This window comes from Choloepus didactylus, chromosome 1, assembly GCF_015220235.1.
Source record: "Choloepus didactylus isolate mChoDid1 chromosome 1, mChoDid1.pri, whole genome shotgun sequence".
NCBI lineage: Eukaryota > Metazoa > Chordata > Mammalia > Pilosa > Megalonychidae > Choloepus > Choloepus didactylus.
This window is the reverse complement of record NC_051307.1, coordinates 214,997,175-215,024,825: the sequence shown is the minus strand read 5'-3', so window position 1 is coordinate 215,024,825 and position 27,651 is coordinate 214,997,175. Positions and strand designations below refer to the sequence as shown.

General features: G+C 40.7%; 1 protein-coding gene and 1 long non-coding RNA gene across 7 annotated transcripts in view; one reads left to right on the top strand and one right to left on the bottom strand.

Annotated features, from left to right (window-relative positions):
* The window catches only part of LOC119506433, a 62,205-nt gene extending 55,104 nt beyond the window's left edge, over positions 1-7,101 (bottom strand). Inside the window, exon 1 of the long non-coding RNA XR_005210993.1 lies at positions 7,031-7,101. This is a non-coding gene — a long non-coding RNA (uncharacterized LOC119506433). The remainder of the gene's footprint in view (positions 1-7,030) is intronic.
* The window catches only part of FHIT (fragile histidine triad diadenosine triphosphatase), a 1,654,094-nt gene continuing 1,632,290 nt past the window's right edge, over positions 5,848-27,651 (top strand). For all 6 annotated transcript variants that reach the window (XM_037799421.1, XM_037799416.1, XM_037799397.1 and 3 more), the window contains exon 1: positions 5,848-5,986. The gene's annotated coding sequence lies outside the window, so the exon portion shown is untranslated. The remainder of the gene's footprint in view (positions 5,987-27,651) is intronic.

Here is a 27,651-nt window from a genome sequence, read left to right as displayed (position 1 = left end):
ATACACTGTCTGGCAACTACACTGATGGAATAGTTTAACATTTTCCCTGAAGACCTTACTATATCTACAGTGCTCTACATGATCTGGCTTCTGGTTACCTTTGATCTCATCTCCTACTACTTTTTCTGTCATTCTATCCTCTCCAGCCACTGGGGCCTCCTTGCTGTTCTTCCACCAAGCCATGCTTATCCCTCCCGCATGGCTTTTGCAGTTACTGTTCCTTTTATCTGGATCTTCTTCCCCCAATTTCCTCTTACCTGGCCCGTTCACTACACTGAGACCTTTCTTCAGTTAACACCTCTTCAAAGAAGCTGATCACTCTACCTAAAAGACCACCTATCATTTTCTAGCCCTTTACTCTGCTTTGTTATTATTTTTCATAACATTTATCAACACCAATAATATATTCTAATTTTGTACATGAGTGTATGGTCTGTCTTCTCTATGAGAAGTAGGTTCCATGAGGATAGGGATTTTTTTTATGACTTATTTACTGCTGCTTCTATAGTGCATAGAACAATGCCTGGCATATAGTAGACACTCTAAATATTTGTTGAATGAATGTTTTTTTTGCTTCAAAATTAAACAATTCATTTTATAGTTTAGGGGTCCCAATTGCTTATAGAGTAAACTAAAAATTATGTCTACAAGATCCTCGTGAGCTGATCCTGAGGCCTCTTCCAGTCTCACCACTGCCCTACTTCCTCTCTGGGTTGTAGACTGACAAATCTACCCTGACTGACCTCTGGTGCTCCGCATGTGCCCTGTTGCCTTTGCCTGGAACCCCCATCTTCTCCATGTAGGTAGCAGAATCAACGCATCCTTTAAGACCCCATTTATAGGACATCACATTGAGGTGTAATAGCCTGTTTACTTGTTTATAGTCTCCATTACAGTACAAGCTCCAGGGACTGCATCTTGTTCACTGGAGAATCCCAGCCCCTAGCAGAGTGGCTGGCACAAAGTAAGCCTTAGTACATGACAAACTGTACTGAGTTGAGGATGCATACCATGCTGCGCTAAGTCCCCTAATAAAGAAATACATGTTTTAAGAAATGCTTTTAATGGTGTTTCTCCTCTAGAATGATAAAAATGTCTTTAAAGCTGCAATGTGTTGGCATAATTTCAAGGTATAATTTCTTGAAAGAGAGTGATGAAAAATCATAGTTTATCTCTGGGCCACCCTAGTGAGATCACAGCTTGGACACTGAGCTTAGTTTTATGCACCTTATGTTCTAGATAACTGGAAGATGATTGCAAAAGATGGCAGTAAGAAGGATTAAGTGTGATTATTTATGAGGCACAGTTAAAAGGAGACAGCATGCATATGTTCACTAACTATAGGGAATAGACTGATCTCTAAATATCTGATGAACAAGTCTACCCAAGGAATGCATTTAAAACAGAACAAAGGGATGAATAAGACAAGAAAATAACAAAGATAGGGGAAAATTTAGAGCATTTTCAGCATATCATGAGATGGCTCTTACTAGCAACCAGAATTCTCCAACAGCAGTGAAAAAGCTAAATGGTAATGGGTTGAGGAATTTGTGAAGGAGACTGGAGCATTTGGGCACAGCTGTTTCCCGACCTTTCTATATTTTGTAATACCAAAACAATGCATAGTTTTTCTTATTTCTAAAATGGTATTTTCATATTAGATATGTTATTTCCAATTAAATAAATCCCCCCAAGATTCTTGTCTGAAAGACTGGATTATGACCTATAACATACAGCTGAGATGAATTATGCAGCAGGTTGAACTATTTGACCTCTAAGTCCTTTCTAGTTTTGAAATTCTGTTTCCATGGTAAAGATTTCCTTGCAAATCCTATGTGATTGAAAAGAATGTTGCTGGAGTGTTTGGCTTTAGCAGACGAATAGTAAGTGACCACCAGGCTGTCTATACATCAGGATGGTCCCCAGCTTGTGATAATGGGAGGTTATTGGGGGTTGTGGTGGTTTGGAGCTATGTATCCCAGAAAAATATGTTCTTAAACTTAATCCATTCCTGAGGATGTGAATCCATTGTAGGTAGAATCTTTCGATGAGGTTGCTTCCATTAAGGTGTGGCCCAACTTAATTAGGATGGTTTTTTTAATCCTATTCCTGGAGTCCTTTATAAGCAGAATGAAATTCAGACAGAGAGAGAGAAAGCCAGAAAGGGAGCAGATGGAAGCGGAGAGTCAATGGAACCCAGGAGAGAATGGAGAGGCCACCATGTCACTGCAGTGTGAAAGAGACAAGAACCAAGTATTGCCACAGCCAGCCCAAGAACACCAGTCTTTGGGAGGAAAGCATTGCCTTGATTTGGCCTTCTCTTAGCCTGAAAATCATGAGCCATTAAATTCCCTTTGTTTAAGCAAACCCAATGCATGATGTTTACTTGAGCAGCCAAGAAGACGAAAACAGAAGATTACTTCTGCCTTTCTTTTTTTGTGGCTTAGCTGAATGTTACAAGTGGTGCAAATGCCAGGCTTTCTAGTACCTACTTGTTTTTTTTTTTTTGTGGCTGTAACACATTCATTTATTGACCACATATTTATTGAGTGCCTACTATATGCTAGGAATGTTAAGAAACACAACAGGGAATAAGGCAGAAACAAAGTTCTTGCCTTCATGGAGCTTACACTGTATTTGGGGGAGAAAGATGATAAACAAAAAAGACAAATAAATGGTGAATGTAGTTACAAGTAGAGCAATTGGCTATGAAGAAGTGCTATAACAGCATAACTCACATAGGTTTTTCACACTTTAGAACTAAAGATCACAGTCTGCATGTACTCAATGTTAATTACTCAAAAAATCCCAAGTGCTTTACTTGTGTTTCCTAAACAGTACAAAATGAACAATACATTGTCTCTAGCAATATTTCTTTAAATACCCTTTTCTCTTTGCTTGATCTCCTTACTCCTCTCCTACACTGCCCCCCTCAGTTCCCCTGAAGTGCCTCCTTAGATCTTTAAAGAGTTCAAATTTCTCAGTGCAAGTGTGGCTTTTGTTGTTTTTGTTTGGCTTATATGTCTTACTGAGGATTTAGAAAAGGCTGTCTATATTTTTTGTTTACTCGATGAGAAACAGTGGTAGATTGCCTGTTTTTTTGTTTGTTTGTTTGTTTGTTTTTATGTACCTGCTTCTTGTATGTACCTCATTCAGCTAATCTCAGCTAAGTTTGTAGTGAACCAAAGCCACTTGTGGTAGATACTATGGGTGCCCTGTCAGCATTCTCTAGGTCCTTCTCATTTCAGTGCATAACAGCTTGACTTCCAATGCTAGCACCCATATCTCTGGCTTTTTCTGGTCATGGAGGCAGCTCTGCCTGCTCATATGGCAGGTCAGAAAAGCCAGGGACTTAACTTCTGAAATCAGTCCTTAATCACTTCCTCATGGGAATGGTATTCTAATAACCTGATTATCTTGTCTCTTGGTGAAATAACTCTGCCTAAGACATGTGTTCCATATTGTTTCCCAGAATTTCCCAGGAGGATTAAGCTCCAGTAGCCTATACTGAGTGCTAAGGTGCTTGATAGTATATGTATGTATGTATATATATATATATATATATATATATATATATATATATGTTGTTGTCATTTTTCCTGGCTGTCTTCCCTTCCTTATCACACTTTTCTACTGTCCCATTGGTGTTTACTGCAATTACAATCCACATAAATACTTGCACTTGAATGGCTGTCTCAGGATTTGCTTCTGGATGAACCCAAACTAAGGCACCATCTCCAGTTAATTATTTAGTCAAGTTGCAGATTAGATAGTCGTCCCTCATGGATTGTTTTAGTACTTGGATGTCCTGGGTCCGAGACAAGTGCCATATGTCTTAATGCTGTTTGCAGATGTATGTTCTGCTGAAGGTCATAGCTGACTTTTGGCCCAGCAGTCAGCCTCATCCACAGCTCAAGTAATACCTAAACTCTCATACTAGGCCGCCTGACAATGGTGTAATAATCATTAGATACCACTGTTTAGATCCTGAGTACATTCAACATTTACCTTTTGATTGCTAAATAGAAGATTTAATTATAGACTGATACTTTCTCAGGAAGAGAGTCTAGTTGTTGAAGTTTCCAATTTCATATGGTTCAGTGATTTCTTCCATGTTTAGTCTGGCTGCCGAGACATGTTGAAATCTCTCATGCCAATCAGCTTGAGAAAAGTTGGGACTGCTGAGCTGCATTTGTGCTCATAAAAGCTAGAAAGAACTGTTGTATTATAGGAAACAACACCAGATTGACATAAGATTAAGCTAGCAAGACTGAACAGGGGTTTTAATCCCTATGCACAAAATTAGTTTATATCATATGTTGATCACATTTCTGCTGTTTTATCTGTAATTGTTATCAATTTCACCTTATTGTTCACAATTCTCGAACATTTTATGTGGCATGTTTGTGTGATGACCTGTAAAGTGACCATAGTCCAGAGTGACATTCTTTTTTGAGAGTCAAACTTCCAAGGACATCAGTCTTTCACACCAGGACACTTTGTAGGACACCTTCCTACTCTCCGTGGAGTTCAAACATTGTAAAGGATGAGAGAGCTAAGAGTTGGTGTAATCAGATGAATGTAATGAACCAGGGCAAAGAAAAAAGTGGGAGTGGAAAAAAAAAAGATGGTGCCAGGGAAAGTAGGGACATATTTCAGTATTCAAGTGTATTGCTCTTTGTTTTTCCCTTTTAAAATGTAAAAGAGTGACTTGCAAATATCTCTCCTTCCTTGGACCCAGAAATGGGAGGGAAGTTAAGAAAAGAATGGAAGGGGGCAGCTTGAAGAAGACAAGCTGCTCTGGGAAGCAGCATGGTGTATTAACAAGTCTGAAGGCCAGGATTCTGGTTACGGCTTACTGTATGAGCACGTGCAAGTCATTTAGCTGCTCTGCAGTTTGCAATTGCATTTACTGCAAACTTTACCTCTTATTACTCCACGGGACCAAGAGTATCTTGAGGTTAGGAATGGGGTCTGATTCAATTTCTTCAGCATGCACATGCATCTGGCTCAGATATTTTGAGGAATGATGTTGAATTTAAAAAAAAGGAGGAGGGGCGGGGGAATGAGCACTAGCAACTCTTGGTGGTCAGAGAAGGGTTTAATTGATCTGCATCAGAGCAAGGGAGAATAGGAGAAAAAGGTCACTCTAGATTTCATTCAATTATTCAAAATATATTCGCCGAGTGCCCACCATGTGCCAGGCAATTTTCTAGGGGCTTACTACAGTGACCAAAATAAAAATCTCCATCTGCGTGAATCTTGCATTTTGGTGGGCGAAGGAGATGAGAGAAAACATTAATAAGTAAATTATGTACAAAGCTAGGTAATGACAAATGCGGAAGGGGAAGGGACGCTGTAGGGCAAATTTAGTTAGGGTGCTAGAGAAGGCCGAATATAATCATAAAGTGGATAAATCAGGGCCTGCGAGTCCGTATTCTGAGAGGGAACCTTAAAGAAATGAAGGCTTAAGAAATCAAGAAAGATCCGGAGTGGGGAGAAGAAGTGAAAGAAAATCCAGCCTGTGGGAGCAGTGAGGGAAGCGTAAGTTAAGCGCGTTATAAGAAGAAAGACGGAAGCAAAAATGCAACAAAGCTTTCCATTTCATTTGAAAAGCATCGTTCCTTTCTCCACCTGGACACAGGCGAAAGTTGTGCGATTTCTGACAAAAACCCAACAGCATTCTCACCTCAGGCTCTCTCCTGTGAGACTGCCTTTCCCCGCCCTGAATCAGGGGTGCTTGGTTCTGGCTTCTGATTGGGTCAGTTTAGGCGCATGCTCTGCGCCTATTGGTCTCTGCGTCTGTCCTAAACCGGGCGGCCGCGTGGTTCTATGGGAGCTGTAGTTTTCCGCTTCGTCCAGTCGCGGGACTTTTTGCCCTCTGCTCCCGGGTCTCTCAGGCGGGCGCTCCAGTGGGCACAGGCCCAGGCCCAGGCGGCGCTCCCTCCCTCTGCCTTACGCTTTCCAGCAGCCAAGATCTCGGAAGGTAGGGGACGGGGGATAAGCCCAAGTGGAAGAATGTCTCTGGGGCGAAGAGTCTTGATTTCTAGGCGCTTCTGGTCATTACCCTGGCGGCCTCGTGAGGCGGGAACGGGGCCACCTTTACCGGAGGTGGGAGTCTGTTCGGAGGACCCTCCCGCCCCCACCCCAGCCCCCCTTCTCAGGGCTGGGACGGAGGCGCTCCATTTCTGGAGGACTCACCTTAGCCCTAACCCGACTGTCCCCAGTGCATTTTGCAAATGGGGAAACTGAGGCATGGAGCTACGCCAACGGAGCCAAGAACGCCCCAGCTCCTGGCGCTGGTGGTGCAGTTGACATTGCCGCTTTCGGATGGTTTGGCAGTTTCATAGGCAAATAATAGGAATTTCTGCCTGTCAGGTCATTGTTAAATACCCAGCGCTGGGTTCTCCAAAAGGCGGGCTGAACACGTGCCCAAGGCATCAACAAACCAGGGCAGTGGTAGGCTGTATATTCGGAAGTAATTTAAAAAACAGAAAAGCATCGAATTCTTATAGTAGGGGAATTAATTAGTACCCTGTTGGATTTTCTTATGCATATTTTATGGTTTAGTGCTTAAGGTACTAGATCTATGTGTGGGAAAGTAGGAGGCAGGATAGTAAAACTTGACCTGGATTTGCAGCCCCTTTTCTAGGTTTAAATCTGCCTCTGTTGCGTAACCTTGCACGAGCCACTTGTAACCTTGCACCAGGCACTCGTTCTCTCGGAACCTCACGGCGTTTATCTGGGAAAAACCGAGCTAACACTTCCTGTCCTCGTTGCCCAAGGATGAGGCCGAAATCTAAACGAGATCAGGCTTGTCAAAGTTTGTCACTTGCAAACTTACTGTAATTATTATTTTGGGTCTCTCAAAAACGTCCTGGGGCCCAGCAGGAAATACTCCCAGTCGTTGTTTTAGAGGGGCTTTGACCTGTGCTGGCCCCGGATTCTCGAGGGCGGCTCCGACTCGAACCCGTTAAGCTGCGTGTGCCTGAACCCTTTCCTTTCTGGCTCCATCTTAACGGCCACCCACCTGTTCGACGGAGGAATCTGGGAGTTGAAACCTTGTCTCGCTATCTAGCGGCTGGGTGCTCCACCTCCCGGCGTCCCCTTTGGTGCGGCGAGCTGTCTGATGGGAGTTGAAGTCTCAGTTCCAGCCGTTCTGTGGGGCAACCTGACGACTCGGAACTACAACTCCCATGTGGCCCTGCGCTCGTGGCTACCAGCTTCTTTACCCACCTTCTGTGACTTAGGAACAGAGCTTTGTTTAGTAATTATTTAGTAATTATTGGGTTCCTTAGATGGTTGTATACGCTGTTTCAAGTATTAGAGAATGTGCATGTTTTCAAACGAAGCTAATGCTTGACAATTTACAGAACATGCTCACGTTGATTATCTCTTTTAATAATACCGTATCTACCGTTTGTAGATGAGGAAACAGCTTGAGAAGATGTCTGCAATCACACAGCTAGTAGTTATTTATGCAATTATACATATATATATATATAAAATAATCATATATATGTATGTATGTCTCTAGATTTCGATCGCTCTCTTGATATAGATATATACATATATGTGTGTGTGTGTATATATATATATATATATATATATATATATATATATATATATAGACTCTGCCTTACAGAGCTGAGAGGAAGCACAGCCTTTCAAATTTTGGAATCTTTCCATTATACTGTGTTGCCTCTGTAGTTAGGCATTAAATGTTAGAGCGGCAAAAATTGTGAGACCATTTAAATCTAAGGCAAAGGTCTTATAGCAGTTCCTGTCATATAATAAAAGTTTCACAAATGTTATCTATACATAGCTTTATAATCCCTTTCTTTTAGAGATGAGGAAACTGTCCCAGGTGGTAAAGCACCTTGTCCAAGGTGGCATAGTTGGTTTGTGTCAGAGATGAGTGTAGACCGAAACATCTTTTATTTCCAAGTCCAGAGTTACTTTCATTCCTCCAGAAGTCAGCTAACAGGAGCACCAGATGAATAGCAATCTAGTTTGTCCTTTCTAGGTCATAGGCCAGAACCAATTGTTGTAAATTTTTTTCCTTATTATTGATAAGATGGTAATATTAATTAATTCAGCAAATATTTTTCGAACATCTTTATATGCTCATCTCTTTTTAGGTGCAAGGGCCACATGAATGAAAAGTACCTAATGGTTTAGGGCTAGAAGGACCTTACAGATCATTTAATCTAATGTTTTATTTTCTAAATGAGAACAGGGCACAAAATGGTCCACAGTTTTCATCTCATGCCCTTGTGTTGAGGTCAAACAGTACTGTGTGTGATCTTTTCAGGCTCATGCTTTCTTCTACTTCATTCTAGCTTCATTCCTGCAAAAGTTGGTGGAAATGCTTTAGGAAAAATTTCTATGTCTACATCTTTATATATCTACAGCTTCAGTATGCTCCATTTCTATTTTGAGAATTAGTCTTGTTTTGGCTCCCAATATTCTTCTCTTTTGTATTTTCAGACACTTGGGAACAAAATCAGACATTGAGTTTGAATTCACAGACATGAAAATTTGATTCTCTAATATAAGGTATCAGAAGTAGTGAACACACGAGCTGTTTGAATTATACAAAACTCGTTTTAGAAGACACATTGGCCCTTTTGATTATGTATTCACAGATAATAAAGCAGGTAACTCTCACCTCTTCTGTGTGAAAGATGATTTCTACATAATTAGATAATAAAGTAACAGTTTTGTAAATTATTAGCTAAACATTCCTGGAAACAGTCCCTGTGGGAAAAGTTCTCCCTGTTCCCTCTCCCTCCCCCCAGCACTCTGACAACTGACAGTCTGATCATTTGGCATTTCCCACAGTGCCTGACCATTCTTAGGCACTGAAAAAGTATTTGTAGATTTGCATTCACTAGTGCCCCTGAGCTCTGTTCCTACGTCTTTTCTTTGAATCTCAGTTTTCTCTTTTAATGTAGAAACGAGGCTTTGAAATATAAGATGATGTTGCATGTTACTTTCCTTTCAACATCTACATTGCAGAGAAAAATCTCGGCCTTTGAGGCCATCCTCCAAGGGGCTATCTATTTGGGGATGTCCATGTCTGGAACTTCTCAGATGAGAAAGCAATCCAAAATAGCAAAATATAGCAGAGAAGGAATAGAGAGTGGTGGTCTAGAGGCCTGTGATCTGAATCCAGCCTTCCTCTAAGGTTACTCTGCCCTTGGTTTCCTCTTTTGTAAAATAGGGGTAATTAAGCATTTCTACCTCATGTAGTGATGAAGAAGATTAAATAAGATAGTGTGTTTAAAGCTTTGAGCATGTTGCCAGATGCTCAGTAGCTTGCATTCAATAGACAAATAGTAGATTTTCCTTTTTGTTATTATTAATATAAACTTGATATATGAAAATTCAGGTTTACTGAAGATTTAAACTTGAGGTAGATATGTTTTTTATAAAAAGGCTTGCTATTTGTTTTCTTAGTGTAGCAAGCTTGTCCATAGCATTTTAAATATGAAGTTACCCACAACTCTTTTGATAACCCATCTTGTCAGTGTAGTGATGCTTTCTTGTATAGGCAGATAGTGAAACTTTTGGCTTGGTTCTGCCTGCTGAGAGACCCTTGATCTATGAGTCCATCTATATAATAAATCTCACATGGAAAAGCAGCCTGCTCCTATCAGTGGCACCTTCTTTCCACTTCTAAAAAGGATTGGAGCCTCAGGGTCAAAGTGAAGGGGTTGCCAACCAGCTGGGGAGTAATCCCTAGGCAATGGCTGTGTGGACCTGGCAGTGTTTCTTTCTAAAGCTGTCAACTTCAATTGATAAGGAGGTGAGTTACAGAGAAGATGTAATCCAAGGGACAAGGTAGGAGAAATGGGAGTGAAGATCACAGCAATAGTAAAGGGGATGGAAGAAGGAAATAGCTGAGGTCCTCAGTATCCTAAACTGTAGTCATTCAATTCATTTATTCTGTGCTGGGCACTGTGCAATGCACTGGAGATATAACAGTGAGTGTGGTGATGGTGATGGAGGTGGTAGTATGTTTCATGCCTAGGAAGAGCTTAGAAGAAGGAAGGAGGGAAAGAAGGGAGGAAGGGAGGGACACAGGAAGGAAGGGAGGAAGGAGAGTAAGAAGGTAGGTAGATAGTTGGGATTTGATGAGCAAAAAGAAGGCCTGTGTATCTGGGGTATAAAAGTCAATGGATAAGGGAGAAGAAGGACATGAGGCTGCAGAGACAGGCATGGGCGATATTATCCGGTTATTTGTATTTTAAAAGAATTTTAGACTTTATTCCAAGGGCATTGGGAAACCATTGAGCAGTCTTAAATGGGGGAATGAAATAATCAGATTTGTTTTTTTAAAAAGGTCCTTCTGGATGCATTGCGGAGAATGAATTTCTGAGAGAATTCAGTGTGGGTAGTCAGTGTGGGAAGCCCAGTTAGGCTGGTGCTTTCAGACTTTAACGTGCTTATGAATCTCTGACTGGGAATGGATCAGAGGTTTCAGTATTTCTAACAGGCTAATAATGGTCCATGGACTACACTTCGAACAAAAGAACTTGGGAGACTCTTGCCATGGTCCAGGTGAGAGATGATGTGTTTAAGAGAATGAATTCTATAGAGCAAAAGACCTGGATTCTAACTTTGACAATATTTACTAGCTTTGTGGCTCTGAGAAAATATCTTAACCTCTCTGAGCCTCAACTTCCTCATCTGTGAAATGGGGATAATAATTCCTCTCTTACGGTTTTCAATGAGGTAACGCATGGAAAGTGCTTAACAGAGTATCGGGCACATAAGCACTCAATGAATGGGAGCTTTGATTGTACTCTTGTTATTAATCAAAATTATAACTTTATGATCCTGCTCCATGTTGCCTTGTTTATTATATTTTCAGTACTAGATGGAATAGATTGTTTTCAATTCTACTGTTTTCATTTCTCTCTATCATTTGAAATCCAGAACTTCTTCAAGCCATTGTAAAAATTTGATTGCTATGTGAAAATACATATATTGCAGCCCATGCAATAGAGCCTCTGTAATTCCATGGAAAAAATTTGGAATCCTTAATTCACATGATATATTTAATTATTTAGATGGGAATTTGAGGCACCTTGCCTCCTATGGGAAATTTGTTTAACCCAATATAATGCCATCTTCTTTACGTAATTTTAACCCGGTTGATTACTCCAACTAATCTGTGGTTCTCAGCTTTAGGTGTAAGTTAGAATCAGCTGGGGTGGGTGTCATCCAAATATCCAGATAAATTAAATCAGAGTGGGGGGGGTAGGGTGGGAGCAGGCATTAAAAAAATTTTTTTTTTGTTGTAAGTTTTCAGTTTTTTAAGTTTTCAGGTTTCTAAAGTGCATTTAGAATTGAAAAGCACTTTTTCTAAAAACATGAAATGAATCTGGTAGACTCTATCTACCAGGTAAAAGGTCTGTGAGGGGAATGAAATATCTAGAAAGTAGCATTTTGAAGGCTTTGGAAGTCAAAGAAATGATAAACCCCCATCACTGCCCAAGCACTCGAGGAATTTGATGAACTAACTACAGGTTTTTGAGGTTAACTACCAGGGACACTTCCTCCCCCTTGTATCCCTAGTTGTACTTACCTGAGTCAGGATTTTCATGTAAGTTTCAGGTTGTGTTTCTCCTGGTAATTAGTTTGTTCCGTTCTTTATAGCTGAAAAATAAATTAACTCATTAAAATCATGTTCAAAAGAAACTATGTTGCATGCTTTGATGAGCTATGCAGCATTATTGAACAGGTTTAAACTATTGTTGAAATAAAATTGAACCAGTTTTTTTTTTTTTTTTTTTTTTTTTTTTTTATAAAACGGGGGTTTATTTCGCTAAACAGTTACAGTCTTAAGGCCACAAAACGTCCAAGGTAACACCTCAGCAATCGGGTATCTTCACTGGAGGATGGCCAATGGCGTCCAGAAAACCTCTGCTGGCTAGGAAGGCAGCTGGCGTCTGTTCCAAAGCTCTGGCCTCAAAATGGCTTTCTCCCAGGACGTTCCTCTCTAGCAAGCTTGCTCCTCTTCAAAACATCACTCACAGCTGCACTCAGTTCCCTCTCTTTGAGTCAGCTCATTTATATAGCTCCACTGATCAAGGCCCACCCTGAATGGGTGGGGCCACGCCTCCATGGGAACATCTCATCAAAATCATCACCCACAGCTGAGTGGGACACATTCCAAGCAAATCTAACCAGCACCGAAACGTCTGCCCCACAAGACCACAAAGGTAATGGCATTTGGGGGACACAATACATTCAAACTGGCATAGTATGGTAGGAACAAATTCATAGAAATGCTGCCATATTAGGTCACCTCCTTGGGGTAGAGAAGGAACATGCCGGAAGCAAAGCAGTCATCCCAGGTGAGCCGTCCCCCTCCTACTCCCCTGCCATGGCCCGTCCGAAACGTTCTTTTTTATTGTATGTTTTTTTATATAGTTAATTTTTTAAAAAAAGAGTTAATTTAAAAACAAAAACAATGAAAAAAATACACAGAGCCCCCTTGAGTAGCCGGCGGAGAATGCAAGGGCGTTGGGCCTCCCCACCTCGATGGTCGCCGATGTGCTCACAGACATAGGGGACCGGTGGCCCGACGGGCCGAGCCCCCCACCATAGGACCCGCCCCCGGGAAGACCGCCGCTGCAAAGGAGAGGCCAGGCCTGCCTACAACTGCGCCCAAGAGCCTCCCCCCAAACGCCCCCCCGCTGCCCAGATGTGATCCCCTCCCCCCAGCCAGGCCAACCCGGCAGGCGAAATCATGCCCTCCCCACCATGCGGGACCCGACACCCAGGGGAGCGAACCTCCCCGGCAACGCGGAACACGACTCCCGGGGAGGAACCCAGACCCGGCACCACGGGACGGAGAACATCCTCCCGACCAAAAGGGGGACATGAAAGGAAACGAAACAAGCCCCAGTGGCAGAGAGACTCCAAAAGGAGACAAGCGGTCACCCCGGTGGGCACTCCCACGCACAATCCAGACAACCCTTTCCAGGCTCCAACGAACCGGAACAGCTAGCCATAAACATCCGAAACCATCAAACCACAACCCAGAAACCACGAATCCCGAAGATGACCGTACAAAAATGTAGCTCCCGAGGGGAGACAATGCGACCGGGAAAGCCACATGGACCACACTCCCCTCCGTCCAGTGCATGGATGGATGGACGAGTAGAAAAATGGAGGAAAGAAAAAAAAAAACCACCCAGTGTTCTTTACTTCAATTGCTCTCCCTCACCTCAACTCTTAATCTTATTACCCTTGTGTGTGCGACAACGAAAATGTTCAAAAATTAATTCCGGTAATGAATGCACAACCATACAATGGCACCGCGAACAACCGGATGTATGCTCTGCATGACTGCATGGCATGCGAACACACCCCAACAAAAGTGAATCAAAAAAAAAGACATGTGAATATTCATAGGCACATACTTCATAATAGCTATAACCTTAAAATGATCCAAGTGTTCATCAACTAGTAAATGGGTAAATTAAATGTGGCATATTCACAAAACGGAACACCATTCAGAAATAAAAGGAAATGAACTATTGATAAAGGCAACAACATGATGAACCTCAAACGCATCATACCAAGCGAAAGAAAACAAACACAAAAGTGATGATTCCCTTTACCTGAAATTTCTAGAGGCAAATCTATGGAGGCAGAATGCAGAGTAATGGTTGCCTTGGGCTAGGGATAGGAATGAGGATTGACTGCAACTAGAATGAGAAAATTTTATGAAATGTTGAAAATGTTCTATATCTCAATTGTGGTAGTGGTTGTACAACTGTACAAATTTACTATAAAGTTATTCAGACATACACTTATGAGGTGAATTTCATGGTATCTGTTATACTTCAATAAAACTAACAGAAAAAGATGGTTTTAAAATTTACTTCTTTGAGAAGTTAAAAAGCAGCACCCTTAGTATTTAAGAAATTGTTTCTAGAATTAGAAATGTATTAGAAGTAAATGTGGATACCACATGGCAAGCCACTCCTTGACCAGGAGAGTCAGGAATAAAGTGGCCTTCAAGGCACCATAGTTTATGGGTATTTTTCTGTCTGAAACACACCTGGGTAGGAGTGAAGTGAATTTGCTCTCTGGAAGTGAAGGAAACTTTTAAGCAATTCATCAAGGCCCCAGAATATACAAATTCCTAATGTCATACTGATCATTAAAATGATTGTTGCCTAAAGTGAAAGAGAAATAGGTTCAATCAACAGCTTTCAACACTCTTTGATACACTGGAGGATAATGGAGGCTTAAGTGGGATTAGGCAAGAGGGGAAGTTGTGAACAGATCACAGCCAGCCAAAGTGGAACGGAGTAGCAGAACAGCTGGGAGTAGCAAAAGAGCATGATAAATTAATATCCTAAATTAAGGTCACAGTGACTTTAAATAAGTTCAGTTGGAGTTAGCAAGGTATGATATTTTTCCTTGAGGTTCTGTTTCCTTTATCTGAAAACATATTTATTTTGTATTCATTCTCTAAGGCTATTTTTGCTGGATATAGAATTCTGGATTGATACTTTTTTGTTTCAGCATTTTCAAGATGTTTCCTGGCCTTCATTGTTTCAGATGAGAAGTCCACTCTAATTCTCATCATTGTTTTCCTGTGTGTAATGTGTTATTTTTCTCCAGTTGCTTTCAAGATTTTCTCTTTGTCTTTGATTTTCAGCAGTTTTGCTATGATGTACATAGAAGTGGTTTTCTTTGTATTTATCATACTTTTTTGTTGAGATTTCTTAATCTGTAGGTTTGTGTCTGTCACCAAATTTTGGAAAGTGGGCCATTATTTCTTCAAATATTTCTTCTGCCACCTTCTCGCTCTCTTGTACTCTCAGGACTCTGATTTTACTGATGTTAGATCTCCTGATATTGTCCAAAAGATCCCTGAGGATCTGTTCATATTTTTCAATTTTTTTTCTCTTTGTTCTTCAAAATGAATAATTCCTATTCATTTATCCTCAAGTCCTCGACTCTTTCTTTTGTCATCCCTACTTTTTTTCTATTAAGCTCTTCTAGTAAATTTTTATTTTAGATATTTTATTTTTCAATTCTAAAATTTCCATTTGATTCTTCTTCTAATTGTTTCTATTTCTTTGCTGAGACTTTGCATTTGTTCATTTGTCAGAAGCATGTTTTTATTTATGTCCTTAAGCATAGTTATAACTGCTGTTTTAAACTTTTTGTTTGTTAATTCCATAATTTGAGTCACCTTGAATTGGTCTTTGTTGATTTCATTTTCTCATGAGTATGGGTCACATTTTCCAATTTTTTATACATTTGGATTGTATTCTGGACATCAAATGGCACATTATGAAGACTCTGTATTCTGTTATGTTCTTCTAAGAATTATTGATTTTTTAAAAAATAAACTAGGTAATTAACTTGACTGAATGGCAGCTGAAATATCATTCAGCACTTTTAGTCTTAAGCCAGTCTGTTTGAAGTTTGCCCTATATATAAGTATTTCAGTGGTCACCTAGAAATATGGGCAAAGTTCATACACTGAATTTGGAACTCCCATTCTCTGGCTCTCTGGCTCTCTCTTTTTTTTTCATTTAAAAAATTTTAATCAGTGTGTACCATCTTCAGTGAGAGGAACTGTTATCATTCTCTGCGTTAGCCTGGATTTCACTAAAAGGAGGCCTGGAACAATGATCTGGGTGCAGGTAGTTGATTTGGAAAGTGATCACAGGAAGCAGACCTTCGGATTCTTGATTAAAAGGTGGCACCCCAACATCTACGAGTATGGAGATGTGTGCATTTCCATTCCTCAGCCTGGAGCTGTCCTCCGAAAGGTGGAGCCCTCCGTAGGACGTCAGGCCTCTCCTGTATGGTCTCACCGCGTCGTAATGAGCCCAAACCTTCTCCGACTGTGCGACAACGACACTGATGAGGAAGAGGAGGAAGATGGCGTCCGTTATGCTGATGGTGGTTCTGGGAATGAGGAGTCGTGACATGTTTCGATGCTGTCGCAGTGCTCTGCCGTCTCAGGCCAAAGGGAAGGGAGCGAGTGAACCTAGCAGTCGTCCCTCAGCAAAAACCTATGCACAGGGGTGGGGACGAAAAACAAGGCTCCTACTGGCTCCCCTTCTGGATCTCAGTTAGCTCCTTTCTCTCTTAATGGAGAGAAAGTACCTGAACCAGTTTTTACTAATAATATTCTTATATTCTAAGTCAGTAGCTTAAAACAAAGTACTATCAGAGAGCCTGCTTATTTTAATGATTGTTTTTCCCTTTTTTAAAATAAGTTCTGCCCCCTTCATTTCAGGGCAGAATAATTAAGCTATTTGATTAAATGCTTTTAATTTTCTGGATTATCCATAATATTTTGGCACCCTTTCCTCTTAAAAGTTCATTTTTTTCCTTTATAGATATGTGTTTACTTATGTTTGTATCTGTTGATGGTTAAAACCTTATATTCAGCATCCAGGAATATTCTTGGCCTGAGTTTATATTACCCTACCTTGTAATTTCATTTTTCAGCACTTCTTGAGCTTCTCCATTCACTAGAAGGTTGTTTCACAATGTAGTAGCTATTTTTCTAGTGTGTTGACTCCATAGGGAGAAAAAGTGGGAAAGAGTGTTTTTGCTAGATGGTTTAATACAGTTAAAAAACTACATATTTTAGAGGTATTTTGTATGTAAGTATTTTCTTCTGATACAAATAAGTAGGAATGGAAGAAAAAATTGAGAACTGGTTAAGAAGTTTGCAAAAGTTAGATGATGACAATATTCCTTTAATGTGTTTATTAGTGTTTCTCACTGAGGATTTACCTCTTTTTACTAACAATCAGATTTCCATTAAATTCAGTATATTTTGCAGTTTCTTGGGCTCATAGCTATTGGAGCCAAAAAACATCACAGATAATGTTGAAGAATCAGTGCTCCCTCATGAGGTTTTAATGCAGGCATATTTTAGTTGGGCACAGGCTGGAGGGGAATACAGTCTGCAGTCTTTTAATCACCAGTTTGTGGTATGTGTTAAGAACCAAATTTTCATTTTCTGGAAGATTTGAAGTCTTCTTCCCATGTTCTCAGTTTTGAAAAAAAAAAAAAAAAAATACTTGCTGCCATCCTAAGACTCCGTATTAACTGAAAAATAGTACCTGCTTGGTTGTGCTGGGAAATGTTTAAAATGGAGCCCAGAAACAGGAGTTTATATATGTTCTTGGAGCCCTGTGGACAGGTGGAGAGGGGATTGGAATCTGCTGGAATAAGGTTGTTTCTTTCAACTTGGGAGCACTGGTGATGCCTGTTCGACCTCTTGCCAAAATTCTGAGCCACACGAGTGAAGCAGTGGCGATCTGAGGGAGACAGCAAGAGAGAGACAGCAGCAAAGGCACAGAAGCTTTGGAAGAGCTCTTGGATAACAACGGAAAGATGACTAGGGGGAGGGGAAGGGGATTTTTTTTTTTTTTACATCATCTATGTAAATAAAATTAAGTCTCTTCTTGCAAATTACCACATCACATGAAAGAGGCAGGTTTAATTTTCACTGAATTTTGCCTACTAATTTTGATGGTCTGCCTTGAAGTATAGACTACTACGTGGCATGCTTAAAATTCTCTTTGGGGCACTTTAGAGAGATGAGTAGTCACAGTCCAGCACACCTGAAACTGAGGTACCACTGCATGTACCACTGCTGCCCTCCAGACTTGACCCATCTGGATGGGGACCTGCCCTATTTGATTCTACCTTGGAGCCTGGGCAGAGAACCACCAGTAGGAAAGCAGTCCAAATAGGTTAAAATCATGTAAATAAATTTCCATTAGGATTTTAGGTACCTCAGATTTCCATTTTAATTATCAAATGTAGTATGTTACTTTAAAGATCTCAGTTTTTTTTCCTTAAAATTCAGTTACATAGGCTGAAATATATCTATTTGTCCATAATACCCAAATTTTTACAGAGGGTTGTAGGGGCCCCAGCTTATGTCATATGCTCACCACTTGGAATTATTACTGTAGCCAGTGGAAGTGGGTATTGTGAATGGCCAGGAGTGAAGCATATGCCTACCCATGAAGGGGAGAGGTTCACCCAAACAAAGTGGGGCAGAGCTGCCACATTGCTAGCTCCAGGGAGCACCATTCACATATGCTATGATATGTGAATGGTGTATGTATAATATGTGAATGGAGCCCCCTGGAGTTGTGCTGTTCATAGTTTGCATGGCTGAACATAAGAGTGGCCCTGATTAGAGGGAGGTGCTGGGGATAGAAAAACAGCAGGTAGTCACTGCACTCTGAAATCTCAGTTGCTGGGTTCTGCAGGCTTAGGGGGGTAAAAGCAAGGCCAGGAATCTCCAGCAGCCAGTAGCTGCAGATGCGTCTACAGCTGAGGCCCTCTCTTGGCTCTCCTGAGCAGGGGATAAAGGTCCCTTTGAGCCAAAGCTGCTCCTGGCCTCTTGAACTTCTGAGAGGCAACAGGCCAAGGTTTCCTTGGCCTAGGGGAATTAGTTGTTTTTGGCTTCCTAATGCAGATAGAACAGCTGGGTCCAACCCCTTTGGGTCAAGGACTGCCTGGAACTGTATGCAAGGGTCCTGGTGAGTCGGGAAGCTTCTGGATTTATAACAAACTCTCAGGTGATGCAGATGCTGCTGGTCTATGAACCACACTTTGAATAGCAAATTTTAGCTCTTTATGTCTCCTACCATGTTGTCACTCTGTTTTAATGTAATGAGTAGTGTTGTTTAGAGGGTGTATTACAACAAATACATTTATTGCTCTCTTACAGGTGAGGGTGATCTTGGGTAAGCTATTTTGCTTTGCAGAGTTTTATTTTCCTCTGTAAAATGGGCATAATATGAATTAAAAGCGATAACCTATATAAAATATTAGCACAGTGATTTTCATATAGTAAGTACTCAATAATTATTAGCCATTACTTTTATTATTGTTATTATATTTTAGATTTTATTATTTTTTGGACTGAGAGATCAAAGAGCATGTGGTTTTACCGCTTAATGGATATGTGAATTTGGACAAGTTTCTTAGCTGAGTCTGAGGTCCGTCATCTTTAAAATAGGGATTATCATGGTAACTACCTAATATAGTTGTTGTGAGGATTGAATGAGATTGTATTTATAAAGCCCTTGGCATGTGTTCCGGTTTGCTAATGCTGACCTTTTGCAAAACACCAGAAATGGATTGGCTTTTATAAAGGGGGTTTATTTGGTTACAAAGTTACAGTCTTAAGGCCATAAAGTATACAAGTTAAGGCATCAACAGTCCAGTACCTTCACTGGAGAATGGCTAGTGGCATCCGGAAAACCTCCGTTAGCTGGGAAGGCACGTGGCTGGCATCTGCTTGCTCCCAGATTGCGTTTCAAAATGGCATTCTCCAAAATTTCAGTGTCAGCTTTAACAGCCACCTTCCAATATGTCTGTCTTAGCTGCAGCTCCTCTCCAAAATGTCACTTTCAGTTGCTCTGCACCTGGGCCAGTGTGGCTCTTTTTAAAGTACTCCAGTGATCCAATAAAGACGCACCCTGAATGGATGAGGCAACACCTCCATAGAAATAATCCAGTGTAAGTTCTTGCCCATAGTTGATTGAGTCACATCTCCTTGGAAACACTGAGCCAATGGGTTCCAACCCAGTCAACACTAATACATCTGCTCCCACAAGATTGCATAAAAGAACATGGTGTTTTGGGGGACATAATACATCCAAACCGGCACAGCATGTATCAGCTGCTTCCTATATTATGAATAGTTACCATTGGATTTGAGTGATATGCTTAAGCAGCCTCTGTTACTTGGACTTGATTAGGTTTTTGTGAGCACTCAGTGGTAGGCTCTGTCAGTGCAGTCCACAGCTCCTGCTAGGTTTAGAGGCAGGTAAGTGCAGAGTGGGCTGGGGCGGAGGTGGGGGCGGGGGTAGGGGTTACATAATATCTCCCAATTAAGGCAAGCAGGCAGGTGGAGTGTGGGATGTCTGCCTGGCAACAGGTCCATTAGCAAATCTTTCTTAATGCTGAAGGTTGTTCTGACCTTGTGTCTCATGGGCCTCACTGCTTTGTTTTTGGGCCCCACTGTGGACTTATTACTATAACTGGATCCCGGTGAGTCAGGACCTGCTTTGACAACCACTGACCAGCTTGGTACCCCAGACTGGATTCCAAAGTCCCAGCTATGTTCTTTGGTTTGAGTCATCATTTTGCTCATCATTCATTTATTTGCTCAGTGAACATTTAATGGAGCCAGTTATATTACCGAGCACTGTGTTAGCCATGGTTACACATCAGTGACCAAGACAGTCATAGTCTCTGTCCTCATGGACATTTTAGTCTAGTGGAGGAGAAAGACAATAAAACCAAAAAACAAACTGATAAATAATTGTAAAAATGCCATGTAGTAGGAAGGAAAAGTATAAGGTACTGTGATAGCAAAAGGGAGTGGGTAACCTATTTAGGTAGAGTGTCCAGGAAGTCTTCATGAGGAGTAGCATTTGAACTGAGACCTAAGTACAGATGGAGAGAGCCACTCATTTGAAGAGCTGGTGGAATGGCGTACCGGATAGAAGGAACAGCCTATACAAAGGCCTTCGGGTGGGTAAGGGCTTGGCATGCTCTAAGGGATGAAATAGGGCCTCTGTGGCTGGACCATAGAGCCAGGTCATGTAGCAAAGTGTGGAGTTTGGATTTTATTCTCTGGTTAGTGGCCCTCTCACTGAATCTCAGTACTATGGTTGGAGCCTCGCTTTTTGCTGTCAAGACCTCCTTTCTGCTGACTTGCATTTCCACCAAGCACTCCTTCCAGTATTCTTTTTCCTTCCTTGCCAGAACATCAGCTATAGCCCTGGCTGATGCCTCTCTATTGCCTCCTCTCTCCACAGGCTACCTTGTTTCCCATTAACACACTCTCTGGACACCAAGTTCCATGTGTTTCACCCATTTTTTTTTTTCTCATTTCCTGTATCTGGGTTCTGCTCAGATAGTCTGCTACCCACACTTCTGCCCCTAATAGGGTGTCTGGCCCATATCTCTGCTGATGTGACCTCTTTGCCATGTGTCAGTGAAAATTAAGAACAAAGCCCTTGCTGTAGGGGTGCCAGCAATGGAATCAAGGGGACCAAGGCAGGAAAAAAGACAAGATAACACAAAATCTGTATATGTTGGAATCATAGGGTGCCAAGGTTGTTTTTTTTTTTTTTTGAGAGCATATTTAGAAATCCAGTTCTAAAGAGGGGAAATGTCTTGCTCTGGGTCACAGATGCAGTCCGTGATGGAATGGTGACCTTCTCTCTAGTCTCCTGTAGCTTAGGCCCAATGTCTTTCACTTCCTTTTTATACTTCTTTACAGCTTCTTTTCACCTCTAATTATTTCATCAATGCTTCTCTTGCCTCCTAACTATAAGCTTTATGAAGGCAGGAGCAGTACCTCTTGTGCTGACTGCTGTTCCCTCAGCACCTGGCTTAGTGCCTGGCCTAGGGGAAGTGGTTCATGTCAGGTCCTAACTTAGAATCCAGTGTTGCACTACACCACACTACTTGTGGACTATCCTTCATTACTGGTTATAAGTCATTTCTGTGGTTAGCTGAGTCTTGGCTAGATGGGGATGATGGTTGGGGAAGTATGAATAAGTGAAATCTACAGAAATATCCTCTTCAGCCCCTCTTACCATTTTTCTGAACTTGCTGTCCTCTGATCACTGGTTTCACTCACACAACCTCCCTTGTTTGTTGTGCAATTATTGCCTAACTCACCTATCTAGAAGGTAAGCTCCATGAGTGCAGGGGCCTTATTAGTCAGTGTTCTATCCCAGTGGACTCTAGTAGAAACAAGATGAGTTGTGTCTCATCATTAACATCAAGATCTGAAAGTCTGGGTTGTCCCGATGGCTTGTTGCTCCATGCAGATGGGTCATTAATGATGTGCAGATAACAAGAATTTTCAAATGCTGGGGAGTCAGGGAGTGGCTCCTAACGGAGGGAGTATCATGATGAGCTTACTGTCTGGCTCTGGGGACTGACTTCTGGCTTTGCTACTCAGCAGCTGTGTGAGCTTGAGCAAAATACTCAACCTCTCTGAGTCTTACTTTTTTGTAAAACAGAGATAGTACTACTTGGTTCTTAGAATGGTTGTGAGGATCAAGTGAAATCATTGATGGAAAGCATGCCTTGCACAGTGCCTGACACATAGGAAACACTCAATAACTATTACTTATGATCAGTGTATCATTCAACTTGGAATGATACTCTGTCTACTACCAGTGGCTGGTAGTTATGTGTGCATCCCAGTTTTCACTCTGAAATTCGTACCTAGACCTTTCCCATGTTACTGAGTTATATAGTGGAATCTCATGTTCATTTTTGTCATCACATAAATGTAGAGGCCATCAATTCTGTCTCAAAAAAGTTTACTGTAAATGTTGACAAAAAACCCAGAATTCAGCCTAAAAAATAAACGCTGGTTGGTATTGAAGATAGAGGAATATAAATCAGAAAACAAACATATCTGTGGTACTGTAATATTTAAATGCCTTCTCATAAATAGTTGATTCTCATTAGTCCACCATCAGAAAAATGATAAATATTAATATTTGTTATCAAAGGAAAGCTTAGAAATCAAAGCAAACAACTGTTGTCTTTCAAGGGTTACATAATACTGAATACATCTTAAATTTGATACTCCCAAACTATATATTTTTTTATTTCTCTATGAGACATTTTAATTTTTTCATTTGGTGCACAAGCTACAAAAAATGTGAATTTATCCAGAAAAAAATATCAGTTGATTTGTTAATCCAGATCATGTTCTCAAAGACTTTGGCTGTGTTGTGTTTTATGTGTGTCTACAAAAGAGACCCACAATTGCCTCTCCCCCTCTCCCTCTTCACTGCCAGTTCTGTTTCAGGAGAATCACACTGGAAGGAGGCTCTGGGCATATCATGAAGGGGCATGGGGTGTTTCTTTTCTTTGCTATGGGATCCCTTCCTAATTTCTATCCTCTTCCCAGTTCACGGAGCTGCTGCTCAGAATGTGCCAGGAAGTCCGTACAGCAGTCCCTTGGTTCAAGAGGGAGCTGAGGGATTGAAGACCAGCTTTCGCCACCATTCAGAAGCTGTCAGGCTTTCCTTTCCTGTTTTCCCAAAGGGGAGAGGGCTAGTGCCTGAGTCGGCTGACTCAACGTGAGAGGGGCATATCATGTCACCAAGAGAGATACCTGGGTTTTAGCTCTGGGCCTCCCACTGCCTTGTTCAAGGGCCTTTCTCTATCTGGGCTTAGTTTACACATCTGTAAAGAAGGGGATTGGATCTGATAATCTCTAAAGTCTCGTGTCCCTCTAACATCCTGTGACCTGAATGGAGAGCTTCAAGCTGCTGATGAGCCCTGTTCCTCTCCTCTGCAGAAGGGTAATTTGCCTGGCTTGAGGCCCAGAGACCTATATTTCGCCTTAGGTAAATTCAAGTAAGCTCTCGGTTGCCTTATCCATAATATGGGAGAAGTGCAAGATTGTTGTAAACCCACGAGGTAATGTTTGTAAAATATCTAGTGCTGTGGTTGGCCCTTTGCAGGGATTTAATAATGATGTCGTGTTGTTATTATTAATATAACTATTGTGTCTGTATCTTAACGCAGCTCATTTTGCCTTGGTTTCCTTATTTTAAAAAATAGGGATAATAAGAGAACCTACCTCAGTGGTTCAATGTGAGCATTAAATGAAATGATATATGAAAAACATAGACTATTTCCTGGTACCTAATAAGCACCGTATAAATGTTAGTGATTATTTTAACTATAATTTTCATTATTAATCACAATGCCTTGAATATAGTAGTGCTTTTTAAAGGTGAGTGAACTGAATAGCACACGTTGAAGCTTATTTCCAATGCTCTAAAACACCAACATTTCTGTAAACATCTCATTTATCAATGAGATGAATAATAAACGAATTATGTTGAATCTGAACTTAAAAGTCTAGTCTGTATCGAACGTGGGGTTCTTAAATCAGGATGCTGGATTTACTGTTTTGTCAGATTACTATGGGCCAGGCAGTAAACTAAGATATTTGCATGGATTCTCTCATGCCATCCTCACAGCAACACTGAGGTAGATGCTCTTATTATCTCTGTTTTACAGATGAGAAAACTGAGGCCCAAGGACAACCAACTGGCAAGTAATAGGGCAGGAATATGGGCCCAGGCAGCACTACTGGGGAGCTTGAGCTCTACTAGCCGTTATATTCAGATGACAGAAAGGTCAGACCTGCCTTGTAGTTACTTTTTCTGTATAATAAAGATCTATCCGATCAAGACAAGCATAAAATAGACTTGCTTTTTATTAATGATATAGCAAATTAACATTCATTTTTATTGTTTCTAAGATCATTGTATTTCATGTAAGGAAACTTCAATATTTAAGGAAACTTCAATATTTTTTTCAAGTCAGAAGCCTTAAACCTGTATTTATGGAATTAAAGAAAACACGCTGAAATTTATAAGTGCAAAATTCACTTGGAAACACAAAATTTCTTTATCTTTTTCTGTAGCTTAGCTAGTAGCTGTTGTCATCAGTCTATTTTTAAAACACAAAAATAAATTGTTTCTTGTTAACTCTATTGACTCTACAGGCAGATATTAGGCAGAGTTGGTGTCAATGAGGCCAACATCTTGGTCAGACAGCCCAAATTATTCTATGAGCAGGTAACAATTAGAAATTTTTTTCTCACTGACTGCTTAAGAAAATTTATTTTAGAAGATTTAAAAATATAGAAATGCCCCCAAAATAAAATAACTTTGTCATGTCATCCCCTCATGATAGCACTATCAATATTTCAGCATATCCCTGTCCATCTTGTTTTCATTGCATGTATATATTGTTTTTCTAAATTGGGATCATATTTTACATATAGTTGTTACCTGTTTTTCATTCATCAATATATTACGTGCATTTTTATGCATCATTAATGACTGCAAAGTACTTTGGTATTAGAACATATCATTATTATTATTTTTTTATTCATTTTATTGAGATATATTCACATACCATGCAGTCATACAAAACAAATCGTACATTTGAATGTTCACAGTACCATTACATAGTTGTACATTCATTACCAAAACCAATCCCTGACACCCTCATTACCACACACACAAAAATAACCAGAATAATAATTAAAGTGAAAAAGAGCAACTAAAGTAAAAAAGATCACTGGGTGCCCTTGTCTGTCTGTTTGTTTGTTTCCTTCCCCCACCTTTCCACTCATCCATCCACAAACTAGACAAACGGGAGTGTGATCCCTATAGCCCCCCCCAATCCCACTATCCCCCCCTCATAAGCCACATTTTAATACAATTGTCTTCAAGATTCATGGGTTCTGGGTTGTAGTTTGATAGTTTCAGGTATCTACCACCAGCTACGCCAATTCATTAGAACCTAAAAAGGGTTGTCTATATTGTGCGTAAGAGTGCACACCAGAGTGACCTCTCGGCTCGTTTTGGAATCTCTCTGCCACTGAAGCTTATTTCATTTCCTTTCACATCCCCCTTTTGGTCAAGAAGATGTTCTCCATCCCACGATGCCGGGTCTACATTCCTCCCTGGGAGTCATATTCCACTTTTCCAGGGAGATTCACTCCCCTGGGTGTCTGATCCCACGTAGTGGGGAGGGCAGTGATTTCACCTTTAAAGTTGGCTTAGCTAGAGAGAGAGGGCCACAACTGAACAACAAAGAGGCATTCGGGAGGAGGCTCTTAGGCACAATTATAGGGAGGCCTAGCCTCTCCTTTGCAGCAACAGTCTTCCCAAGGGCAAATCCCGTGGCAGAGGGCTCAATCCATCAAACCACCAGTCCCCTAAGTCTGTGGGCATGTTAGTAACCATCGAGGTAGGGCAGGCCAATACCCTTGCATTCTCCACCAGCTCCTCAAGGGGGTTCTGCGTATTTTTTTCCTTGTTTTGTTTTTTTTTTTTTTTTTTTTTTTAACTTTTTTTCTTTTTCTAAATCAACTGTATGAAAAATAAAAAAATAAAAAATAAAAAAAACATACAATAAAAGAACATTTCAAAGAGACCATAACAAGGGAGTAAGAAAAAGAGAACTAACCTAAGATAGCTACTTTACTTCCAACGTGTTCTTATGCTACCCCAAGAAAGTAACCTAATATAGCAACATTTCTGTGAACTTGGTCCTACTATACCCATCACAAATTAACAGACCACAGTCATTCCTGGGCATTCCCAGAACATTAAATTTACCCATGATAGCTTATCTGTTCTTGGATTATTGTTCCCCCTTCCTTAATTGCTCTCTATCGCTAGTTCCCCTACATTCTACATTATAAACCATTTGTTTTACATTTTTCAAAGTTCACATTAGTGGTAGCATATAATATTTCTCTTTTTGTGCCTGGCTTATTTCGCTCAGCATTATGTCTTCAAGGTTCATCCATGTTGTCATATGTTTCACAACATCGTTCCTTCCTACTGCCGCGCAGTATTCCATCGTGTGTATATACCACATTTTATTTATCCACTCATCTGTTGAAGGACATTTGGGTTGTTTCCATCTCTTGGCAATTGTGAATAATGCTGCTATGAACATTGGTGTGCAGATACCTGTTCGTGTCACTGCTTTCCGATCTTCCGGGTATATACCGAGAAGTGCAATCGCTGGATCGAATGGTAGCTCTATATCCTAGATTTCTAAGGAACTGCCAGACTGACTTCCAGAGTGGCTGAACTATTATACAGTAACACCAACAATGAATAAGAGTTCCAATTTCTCCACATCCCCTCCAGCATTTGTAGTTTCCTGTTTGTTTAATGGCAGCCATTCTAATCGGTGTGAGATGGTATCTCATTGTGGTCTTAATTTGCATCTCTCTAATAGCTAGTGAAGCTGAACATTTTTTCCTGTGTTTCTTGGCCATTTGTATTTCCTCTTCAGAGAACTGTCTTTTCATATCTTTTGCCCATTTTATAATTGGCCTGTCTGTACTATCGTCATTGAGTTGTAGGATTTCTTTATATATGCAGGATATCGGTCTTTTGTCAGATACATGGTTTCCAAAAATTTTTTCCCCATTGAGTTGGCTGCCTCTTTACCTTTTTGAGAAATTCCTTTGAGGTACAGAAACTTCTAAGCTTGAGGAGTCCCCATTTATCTATTTTTTTCTTTTGTTACTTGTGCTTTGGGTGTAAAGTCTAGGAAGTGGCCACTTAATACAAGGTCTTGAAGATGTTTTCTTACTTTATCTTCTAGGAGTTTTATGGTGCTTTCTTTTATATTGAGATCTTTGGTCCATTTTGAGTTAATTTTTATGTAGGGTGTGAGGTAGGGGTCCTCTTTCATTCTTTTGGATATGGATATCCAACTCTCCCAGCCCCATTTGTTGAAAAGACCTTTATGACCCAGTTCAGTGACTTTGGGGGCCTTATCAAAGATCAGTCAGCCATAGATCTGGGGGTCTATCTCCAAATTCTCAATTCGATTCCATTGATCTATATGTCTATCTTTGTGCCAGTACCATGCTGTTTTGACAACTGTGGCTTTATAATAAGCTTCAAAGTCAGGGAGTATAAGTCCTCCCACTTGGTTTTTCTTTTTTAGAGTGTCTTTAGCAATTCGAGGCATCTTCCCTTTCCAAATAAATTTGATAACTAGCTTTTCCAAGTCTGCAAAGTAGGT